The sequence below is a fragment of the Rattus norvegicus genome, chromosome 3, assembly GCF_036323735.1.
Source record: "Rattus norvegicus strain BN/NHsdMcwi chromosome 3, GRCr8, whole genome shotgun sequence".
In the NCBI taxonomy this organism is placed as follows: Eukaryota; Metazoa; Chordata; class Mammalia; order Rodentia; family Muridae; genus Rattus; species Rattus norvegicus.
This window is the reverse complement of record NC_086021.1, coordinates 183,079,253-183,091,073: the sequence shown is the minus strand read 5'-3', so window position 1 is coordinate 183,091,073 and position 11,821 is coordinate 183,079,253.

Sequence of the window (11,821 nt, the reverse complement as noted above, 5' to 3'; positions counted from 1 at the left end):
GAAAACTATTTTTAACAACAAGAATTTCTGGGGCAATCACCATCTCTAGCCTCAAGCTGTACTACAGAGCAATTGTTCATAAAAACCACTTGGTACCAGATGGGTACTACCTGAGGACCCATCTATACCACTCCTGGGCATTGTATTGGTACAGAGGCATGCAGTTAGATCAATGGAATAGAACTGAAGAACCAGAAATAAACCCACACACCTGATCTTTGACAAAAAACTATCCAGTGCAAAAACAAACAAAAACAAAGAAACAGTGCTGGTTCAAGTTATGGTAGGCATGTAGAATGAAAATTGATTCATTCTTGTCTCCTTGTACAAAGCTCAAGTCCAAGTGGATCAAGGACCTCCACATAAAACCAGATACACTGAATCTCACAGAAGAGAAAGTGGGAAAGAGCCTCGAACACACCAGCATGGGGGAAATTTTCCTGAACAGAACACCAATGGCTCAGGCTCTAAGATCACCTATAGGCAAATGGGACCTCATAAAATTGAAAACATTCTGTAAGGCAAACCTTGTCAATAGGACAATAAGGCAACCTACAGATTAGGAAAAGATCCTTACCAACCCTACATCCATTAGAGGGCTAATATCCAAAATATACAAAGCATTCAAGAAGTTAGACTCCAGAGAACCAAATAACCCTATTAACAACCCAGATGTCCCTCACCAGAGGAATGGATACAGAAAATGTGGTACATTTCAGCTATTAAAAACAATGACTTCGTGAAATCAGAGCTAAACAAAGAATTCTCAACTGAGGAATCTTGAATGGCCAAGAAGCACCTAAAGAAATGCTCCACATTCTTAGTCATCAGGAAAATGCAAATCAAAACGACCCGGAGATTCCACTTCAGAGCAATCAGAATGGCTAGATCAAAAAACTCAGATGACAGCAGATGCTGGCGAGGATGTGGAGAAAGAGGAACACTCCTCCATTGATGGTGGGATTGCAAGCTGATACAACCACTTTGGAAATCAGTCTGTTGGTTCCTCAGAAAATTGGGAATAGTACTACCTGAGGACCCATCTATACCACTCCTGGGCATATACCCAAAAGATGCTCCAACATACAACAAAGACACATGCTCCACTGTGTTCACAGCAGCCTTATTCATAATAACCAGAAGCTGGAAACAACCCAGATGTCCCTCACCAGAGGAATGGATACAGAAAATGTGGTACATTTCAGCTATTAAAAACAATGACTTCGTGAAATCCGCACGCAAATGGCTGGAACTAGAAAATATCATGCTGAGTGATGTAACCCGGTGACAAAAGAAAACACATGGTATGTACTCACTGATAAGTGGATATTAGCCAAAAAGCTCGGAATACCCACCATCCAACTCACAGAACATATGAAGCCCAAGAAGAAGGAAGACCAAAGTGTGGATACTTCAGTCCTACTTAGAAGGGAGAACAAAATAATCATGGGAGGAGGGACCTGGGAAGGAGAGAGGAGGGGGAGGGAAAGAAGGGGGGGTCCAGGTGTGGGATGAGATGGAAAAGAAGTACAGAGGGTCAGGGAATTGAGCAGAAGTGTGTAGCAGTGTGGGATGAGGATCTGGAGGGTAACCACTAGAAAGTTCCAGATGACAGGGATGCAAGAGGTTCCCAAAACCAATGGGGATGACATTAGCCAAAATGCCCAACAAAGGGGAGATAGAACCTGTATAGAACATATCCAGTGGTTAGGCATGGCCCTCTGTTGAGGGATGGGTCCACCCGCACATCTCAAAAATATTGACCCAGAATTGCTCCTGTCTAAAGGAAACGCAGGGACAGAGTAGAGCAGAGACTGAAGGAAAGGCCATCCACAGACTGTCCTACCTAGGGATACATCCCATCTGCAGACACCAAAATCCAGACATTATTGTTGATGCCAAGAAGTGCTTGCTGACATGAGCCTGATATAGCTGTCTCCTGAGAGCCTCTGCCAGAGCCTGACCAATACAGAGGCAGCTGCTCACAGCCAACCATCAGACTGAGCACGGGAACCCCAATGGAAGAGTTAAGGGAAGGACTGAAGGAGCTGAAGGGGTTTGCAACTCCAGAGGAAAAACAACATCATCAACTAACCAGAACCCCCCCTTCCAGAACTTCCAGGGACTAAACCACCAACCAAAGAGCACACACGGAGGGATCCATGGTTCCAGCTGCATATGTAGCAGAGGATGGCCTTGTCTTGGCATGAGGTCCAAGACTGAACAATAAAAAGAAAGCACACTAAGCCCCAGAATTCATCTCCCTCTGCTTCCGAACAAGGATACGGTGTGACCAGCCTCTTAATGCAGCTATGACCCCCCACCCCCATCCTGATGTGCATTACCCAGAAGCTGTAAGCCAAAAGAAGCCAGTTCCTCCCTTAATTTACTTTACTCAGGGTATTTTGTTATAAGAAAACAAATAACTGAAATATTTACTTATGGGAAAAAATGTCCAACTGAATCCCCAGCTTCCACCATAGTTTCCACTTCACTCTTCCGGCAAAGCGGTTCCATTTAGTATTTTATAATATCTCATGGACTGGGGAGTCCACACTTTGAGGATTTGACATAGCAGTACCTGCCACACATGCTCAAGCATCATTGTAGGGACATGACTGGGAAGCGTCCATCACTCTGGCCTCTTCCTGATTCCAGGCAGAGTCTCTTGGACTGGCTGACACAACATGACGAAATCAACGAACTTTCTAAGGGTTTCTCTTTCATAATGTGTTGGGTGGACATAGGTTTTGGCCTTACAAATTTTTTGCTTATACACTATGTTTGCTAATTGTATGGTTTTTATGGCATTTGTGTGTGTGTGTGTGTGTGTGTGTGTGTGTGTTTGTGTGGGTGAGTGTATGTGTGTGTGTGTTTGTGTTTGTGTGGGTAAGTGTATGTGTGTGTTTGTGTTTGTGTGGGTGAGTGTGTGTGTGTGTTTGTTTTTGTGTGGGTGAGTGTGTGTGTGTTTGTGTGTGTTTGTGTTTGTGTGGGTGAGTGTGTGTGTTTGTGTGTGTTTGTGTTTATGTGGGTGAGTGTATGTGTGTGTTTGTGTTTGTGTGGGTGAGTGTGTGTTTGTGTGTGTTTGTGTTTGTGTGGGTGAGTGTGTGTGTGTTTGTGTGTGTTTGTGTTTGTGTGGGTGAGTGTGTGTGTGAGTGTGTGTGTGTGTTTGTGTTTGTGTGGGTGAGTGTATGTGTGTTTGTGTGTGTGTTTGTGTTTGTGTGTGTGAGTGTGTGTGTGTGAGTGTGTGTGTATGTGTGTGTGTGTGTCTCCGTTTGCAAAATGAGAAAGAGATAAAGAAAGCATCTGGATTTGGGTTGGAAGAAATGTAGAAAGGATCTGGGAAAAGGTGGGGAGAGCAAAACATGATGGGAATTATTGAATGAAGAACAGGTTTCTTCAATAAATTTAAATGATTTTACTAAGCCATTAGCTCTATCATCATCAACAACAGAACAGATAACAAAATGTGTCATTGATCTCAAAAGAGAGGTCCTGTTCTTTAAACTGGCTCTGGGCTCTTACATGTCTTTACCAATAAAGTTTTATCAGGATAGACGCTCATTTGTACATTCCGTGTCTTCTACATGGCTGTTTCAGGCTATAAGGGCAGATATTCTACATTTTGTATTTGACCCAGTTCATGTGGACAGGAAAGCAATAATCATTAGATAAAGATTCATGGTTTAAATGATTCTGTGTTTAATGACAGTGATTCTGTCTTCTTCCAACTGAGCAGTAGAAGCTGGATTTCCTAACCTGGTGCTGGATGTAAAAAGTGGAGTGGCCTCTGGCTCCCTCTAAGCTGTGTGATCCCAGAAATGACTAGCATATGCTGTGCTCCCGGGGTCATGATGTCCTGCCTCTGTTTGCATCTTAATGTAGTTACAAAAATGTCCATCTCAGTCCCCTTCTTCCATTTTAGCTTCTGCTTTACTCTTCCTGCTCTAGATGGTTCATTTAGCATTTGATAATGTCTCGTGGATGTGAAAGTGCACTTTTTATAGGATTGTGCACAACCCTACCCAGCACACAGGACAGGCATCATTGTAGGGACATGAGTGGGAAGTGGCCATGACCTCTGGCTTCTTCTTAATTCCAGACAGAGTCTCTGGGACTGGTTCATATTCTACAAAACATACTCAATAGATTTATGCAGGGTTTCTCTTTCATAATGCATGTGTGGGCACATCGCTTTTCTTTACAAGGGTTTTGCTTTTAAAATTTAGCTCCTGATTTTGGGTTTTTAGAGGATCTCTCTCTCTCTCTCTCTCTCTCTCTCTCTCTCTCTCTCTCTCTCTCTCTGTGTGTGTGTGTGTGTGTGTGTGTGTGTGTCCTATGCTTTCTGTTTGCCTCTTCTGTTGTTTCTGGTTTCTTTTGTCTTATCATGGTTTGTTTGTGTGTCTTTTTATTTCTCCATTTCTCTCTGTCTCCGAGTAAGAAATGGAAAGAGAAAGAATTTGATTTGGGTGGGAAGAAAAGTAGGGAGAATATGGGGAAAGTGGGGAATAGTAAAAGGATCAGGATATATTGTATAAGAAACAGCTTTCTTCAATAAAAGTTACATTATTTTAATAAGTTATTGCTACAGAGCATCACCAACAACAGAAAAGGTAGCATAATATTTCATTGATTGCAAAGGAGAAATTTCATTCTTCAAAGTGGCTCCGGGCTCTTACATGTCTTTTTCAATAAAGTTTTATTGGGACACCCACAATCATTTGCTTATGTCTGTGTCTCCTGCATGGCTATTTCCAGTTACAACAGCGAACTTTCTATGTCCTGTACATGGCCCACTTCACGATGACATAAAAAGCAACAAATATCGGATAACGCTCATGGCTTAAGTTCAGTGGTTTTTGTTGTCCTCCAAGTTAGCAAACTGAATTTCATTTCCTGGTGCTGGACATAAAAAGTGGAGTGACCTCCAGCTCCCTCTAAACTGTGTGACCCCAGAAACAACCGTCATATGCTGTGCTCCCGGGGTCCGTGGTGTCCTGTTCTCGTTTTCCATCTAATTGTAGAGAGGAAGATGTCCATCTCAGTCCCCTGATTCTACTTTAACTCCATTCTTCCTGCCTCAGATTTCCTATGCAATATTTTATAATGTGTCATGGGCCAGGGATTCCACATTTTGAGGATTTTACCCAACATTGCAGACTACACAGGTACAGGCAGCGCTGTAGGCGCATGACGGGGAGTGGCCATGACCTCTGGCCACTTCTTGATTCCAGGCAGAGCCTCTGGGACTGGCTGAAATTGGTCTTCAGCGCCTGCCTTTACCTGCATCGTGACAGCAGACACCTGACTTCAAGAAACAAAGGTTTTGCTCCTCAGGCAAGTTGCTCAGGGAATAAAGACTCAGGCCAGGCATAATCAGTGTGTGCAGGCTCAAGTCACCTCCCATGATTAATGAAATCATGCAGTCATTACCAGCTTCAACTCCTCCCATGCCGATACCTGAAAATAATGAAATAACAAACAGTTTCTAGACTGATTCTTTAAAATTCATTAATTCAGAAAACCATTCAGACATTTTCCCAGTTAGCCTTAGAGTCTACAATACTTTTATCTGTCCGTTTCCATGTCTCTTCATCCATCTGTTCATCCATCTATCTAACCGTCCAGTTACGCATCATCTATGCATTCAACCATCCATCTATACATTCATACATACATTCATACATATACATACACATGTATGTGTGTATATATGCCTACACACATACAAACATACATCCGTCCAACCTCTCCCACATGCACCTTTGACCCTTGGCTAGCCTAGCGTCTCTCAACAAGGACAGCAGTCAGACGACAGAGAACGAAGAGAATGAGACTGAGTGCTCAGCCCTGGATGGGAATCTTTGCCACCTGCACTACCACTAAAGCTCAGAGGACAAACACTGAGGAAAAGGATGTAGGAAGAGGCTTAGACCCAGAGAAGAGGGAGGAGCTCTGTGGGGTGCCACCTTCTTCATGGCATGGCTGCTGTAGTCCTGAGCTCACAGCAGCTGGCGTTCCCTGCACTTGGCCTGCACAAGATCTAGACAGACAGATGCTCGTGTCGGGTAGATACTCATCCTTAGAGGGCTGTGGGCACTGGAGAGTCCTGGGAACAGAGAATCTTCCTTTTTTAAGATGTAGAATCTATTGAGTTTACTGTGCTCTGGCGAATGGGCCACACCATACATAAATGGACGGCACTAGTTCACTTACTGAGTTTTAAAATAAAAACAACAACAACAACAACACACACACACACACACACAGAGAGAGAGAGAGAGAGAGAGAGAGAGAGAGAGAGAGAGAGAGAGAGAGATCTTCTTTTCCTTAGCAAACATGTTACTAGCTTGTCCTTTCTCCCAGTCTGTAGTGTTTTGTTTCAATGTTTTTGTCTGAAGCAAGGTGTTACTGTGCTTTGTCTGGAACTCTATGTAATCAGACTGAGATAGAACTCAAAGAGACCCACCTGCCTCTGCCTCCCCCATGCTGGGATTCATTCAAAGGCACGTGCAAGCCACACATAGGAATAGCAGTCATATTAATATGGTTTTTTTTTTTTTTGAGACAAGACTGGCATTGAATCAGCTTGTAAGCGAAAGATGACCTTTAATTTTTCATTCTTCTGCCTTGCCTCCCAAATGCTAAGATAATAAGTATATGTCCGTGTGACTGACTTTCACTAATTTTCTTGACAGTGTCTTAAAAAAAAGATTAATTTATATGAAGAGTGATATTTAATACTTTCTTTTATGAACTAAAATCTAAGTTGTAAATACTCCCCCACCCCGATAATGTGTTAACCCTCAGCCATCAGGGAACTATAAAACCACAACGTTCTATCACTACACTCCCTGAGACCAACAAACCCGGGAAGGTTCTAACGGTGGGGGATACCTCAGGAGGAGGTACAGTTTGCATCTACAAATGGCATACGTGAAGCTCCACAGCCACTTTAGAGGACAGTGTGGCCATTAAAGACAAAGTTCAATGTACATTCAGGGTACAATGCAGAAGTCTTATTTTCATCAACACTTGTCCATGAAAAATGAACACTCCCACCCTTACAAAAACAAGCATGTGGGTGTTTTACAGTAGCTTTATTTAAAACATCCAAGTCTGGGTGGGGAACACAATCTTAAAATCCATGGTACTTTCTCCTCCCCCCAAGCCCCACAACCCTTTGGTCCCAACAGGAGTTCTGCACTGAAGTAGGACACAGAAGGTGGGCTACCCTGGGGACCCCACAAGTGCTAGAGGTCTGCAAGTGGGTCTGTCGGAGTGCATGAATAGAGACAGATACACACCAACTTCCCCATCCACCCCCCCACCCAGAAACCTCTCTGTCTCCCTTTTACTAGGGCAGCCATGATACAAGTGTCTGCAGACAGAACACTGCATGCAACGCCCACAGATCTCTGCTCAACCTCTGGCTCACGTGTCCAGAGGGAGAGCCATGACCACAAAACCAAGATCGAAGATCACCCACCCTCAGGGCTGTGGGCAGAGCTTTTAATTTGCTTAAATTGTTTGCTAAACCTAATGGCGTGGTTCTTCATTTCCTGGAGCTTTGGGAAAATGAGCCAGGGTAAAAAAAAAAAAAAAAAAAAAAAAAAACATCAGCTTCCAATACATTCTCTCCCTTCTTCCTCCCAAGGAGAGAAGGTGAATGGATGGATGCCAGCAGCTGACAAATGCTGGTGGCTTCAATCAAAGTCCTGTGTCCCCTGTGGTGAGATGCAGCTGCATAGCTCCCAAGAGTCTGGGAAGCCAGCAGCTTCCACCAGGTCTCACGGAAGGGCCTGTGCCAGCCACAAGGCACAAGTATATCTCGACCACATCAAAGCCAAGTGCTTGTCACCTGGAAGGCTCTGGGGGGCGAGCAGAGGACTAGAGAAACAATATCTTGTTAACCTTTTATCCTGGGGGCATTCCGCCTGCTCTCCCAGCACCTCGTGTTGCATTTACTTCAGCCTTGAAGAGCTGAGGCCCTGTGCTGCACAGAATATAAATCTTTTTTTCAAAGCCAGCAAGAACAAAACATAACCGGTAGCTGTCCAGACCTGCTCTTTTTTAAAAAAATAAAATAAAATAAAATGAACCCAGCTGTGCTAAGAAAAAGAGAAAAAACAACAACAGCGAAAATATTACCCTTGTTGCTTTTATCACATGAGCTGGACCAGAGAGCCAAGAGCATAAGGAAGCCAAAACTCAGGTTGTTATGGTGGTAAGCCCATTAAGTATGGAGGCAAGAAAACACCTTTACATTATGGGCCTGGTTGAAGCTCTCAGGGACCAAATTAGTGCTAATTAATGCTCTACACCCTGCACAGTTGGGTTCGCACTGTGGTCGGCCTTAGTCAGAGCGCCAAGGTGGACACTGACAGCCTCTGCCTCCCCTGCACTGCCTCTGTGGATGTCTAATCTGTAGCTCACGAATTTGGATCAAGAGATAAGCTGTACCTTGCACCTCCGAGACAGACAGCGGTGCACTCCAAGCAGAACCCGAAGGGCTCGGGCACTCCGGAAATTGCTGGGGGCTCCAGGCCTTTGGGCGAGACTGCTAAGTTGCTTCTGGCTAGTTGGAGAGCGCTTATCAATTATTCATGTGACTGGATAAACAGGGATTTTTATCTTGTAGCGTGAATCAAGAGATAAAAATTCCATTTCAAGAGGGGTGTGTATGTGGAAACTAATCCCTGCATGTTAATTATAAATTGAAAGGGAAGGAATGGCGGTGAGAGGGTGGGAGAGGACCCGAAAGCGGCTTTGCCCAAGCCTGCTTGGAACATTTGCAAACATTCCCTCTGTCCTGCTTCCAGGATTTTCGTTTCTGAGACCCTCAAACCAGGCTGCCAGATGAGCAGGAAACCGCATTCTCTCCTCATTTGATTCAGACCACCGATAACTGATAGGCTCCCTCCAGCCATGACCCGCTCCGCATCTCGGGAGCGGGTAGGAGAAGATGGTTTTACAGGCAACACCGGTCTCCCTGCAACCTCCCAGGTGTTTGGGGTTACACTTGATGCTCCCCTCCAGATTCAAATCCTAAGCAACGGACAGTTTTCAAAGAGCAGCCCAGTCAGGCTGCAAACAAAACAAGCAGCAAGTGGGGAAGACAGTGGGTTCTGCCTGCCCCAGCTCTGTGATCCAAGCAAAATAATATCCAACCGGAAAGATACTTTGGCCAAAATAATAACATTTTTTCCAGGGCCGACAGCATAAGCCGGTCATCCCAGCTACCCAGGAGGCTGAGGTAGAGAGATCGAAAGTTCAAGGATCACCTGAGCTAGAGTGAACTCAAGACCAGCTTGGGCAATTTAATACGACCCTTGTCTGAAAATAAGAACTAAGACGAGGAGGCTGGAGGGGTGGCTGGGCAGCTGAGAGCACTGGCTGCTCTTCCAGAAGTCCTAGGCTAGGGTCCCAGTGCCCTCGTGGTGACTCACAACCACCCCTAACACCAGTTCCAGGGGATCTGACACCCTTTTCTGACTTCTCGGGATACAGAGCAAGCATAGGGTTCACATACATGCGTCAGACGGGACACTTATACAGGAAAAGTAAAATGTAAAAAGATAAAGAGAGAAGTGGGGTATGGCTCAGTAATGAGGTTCTTTCCTAGGAGGTACAGAGCCCCAGGTTTCTATCTTTACTATCAGAAATGTTGTAAGCACCCAGTGGGATGGCTCAGTGGGTGCCACCAAGCCTGACCACTTGAGCTGGATCCTCAGGGGCTACGTGAAAAGAGACTCTCAATAATTATCTGCTAACCTTCACAGGGATGCCATGGCATGTGCTCACACCTCGCATTACAAAACAAATATAAACATTTAAAGCCCATGGTTTCTATTTTGTCCCTCACCCCCTACCCTACTCACGGCCTTGCCCGTGATGATCTCATGAGGAAGGAACCCGAAAGTCAGAGTTGGAGCACTGGCGGTTTATTTCGGTGTGAGATTTGACCGCAGCTTAGAGATAAATGGGTTGGTTATAAGAGAATATCGTGATACGGGTGCATTTGGAGTGAGCTAGGCAGACAGAGAAGCACTGAGAAGAGACTTGAATGTCCAGAGTCAGCTGCGGCTGACCCTGGCTAGTGGGAGTATAGGGACTGTCATTTTCTTCTTCATTCTACTTTCTCTGTACTCTCCAAATAGTATATTGGGAGCACTGCTAATTTCATAATGGAAGAGAAATAATAAACCTTGTGCTTTTAAGGTAGTGTATTAGGAGTCGGTATTGATTTTTACATGGGAGGATAGGCACACTATAACCGGCGGCATGAAGGACACTATCTTTGCTTCACTTTGTCTTCCCCCCTCCCACAGAGCAGAAGAATCGCCACAGTAGGTGTTCTCTTTCTTGGCGCCAGCTGGTAGATGGGAAAGGGGGTGGACTGGGGACTCTGCCTGGAGCAGCTATTCTGTAAGCACGTAAAGGACTGAGAATATGGGGCCTGGCCTGTATTCTGAGGCCTAGGCAGAGTGGACACCAAGGAGAACCTCTGTGGGTCACGAGTTCCAACTGTGTAGAAATGTCCACCCACCTTCCCGACCCTGCCACTTACTCTTTTGAGGAGCATATGCCTACCCATGTGAAGAAGTGTCTGTCCCCTGAGGACCAGCACTGTGGTGTGTCCCCACAGTTTAGGGGACGGTAACTCAAGGGTGAGTCACTGAGTCAAGGGGTCCGTGAATGGATTGTCACTAACAAATGAGTGAACTCGAGGACAAATAACACCATTCAGCCAGCAGTTGTGACAACTGCAATGTGCAAGTCAACATCCACTCTCTCACACCGCTCGTCTATCTACCTGGTCATCCACTCATCCCTCTAATCTCGGATCCAACTGTCAACTCGTCCATCTAAGACCCGGTCCATCCACCCACTCATCTATCCATCCACCTATCCGCCTAAACCTCAGTCCATCCACTCATCCACCCATCCATCTACCCATCATCAATTCGTCTATCTAAGCCCTTATCTACCCATCATCCACCTCTCCTGCCATGCATCCACACATCTAAGTCCCAGAACATTCATCCATCCATCCATTCTGTCATTCATCCTCCCAGTAATCCATCTATTCCTTCAAACATATCCACTAAGATGAGCTCTCCATGATGTCACTACTTATACACACACACACACACACACACACACACACACACACACACACACACACACACCATCCTGATGAAGCAAGAAGAAACAAAGCCCAGGATAGGTACCAAGCTTGCTGAGGGAGGTCCCCAAGGGGTTTCCACACACTGCCTCCCAAGAATCAGGTAGACAAGAAGGCCCTTGGGATACGGGCAGGCTAAGAAGCCAGGTTTCCAAGCCCCAGACCTTTCCCATCTACACTCCACTGCACACAAGACATGTGGTCTCCCACTCCTTTCCAGGGAGTTTTCGGGTCTGAGAAGGGTGGGTCCTGCTCTGGTCTGGCCTTCCTTCATCCAGAACAGCCCGGGAGGCCACCTGGATGTTCATTTGGTTGTTGGCTAACTGAGCTGGGCACTGTTTCTTTGATCAGACACCTTGATAGCAAGCAGAGGAAACAGAGCGTTTCACAGCAAAATGTTGGCTGATTTTATCTTCCCTGGTGCTTTTAACACAGGCAAGGACGGGAAAGTAGGTGTTTGGAAGGAAGGGAAGAGACCCCAGCACCCCTGTGTCTGTCAGAACCCCCTCTATCTACCGGGAACGCTGAAGAGTTCTGACACCCTGAGGAACCCCTTGTGCTTGACTACCAGGTCAGAAAGCCAAGCTCTGCAGACTCAAAAGCAATGGCCTTCTGGGGTGACTCACCTAGCAC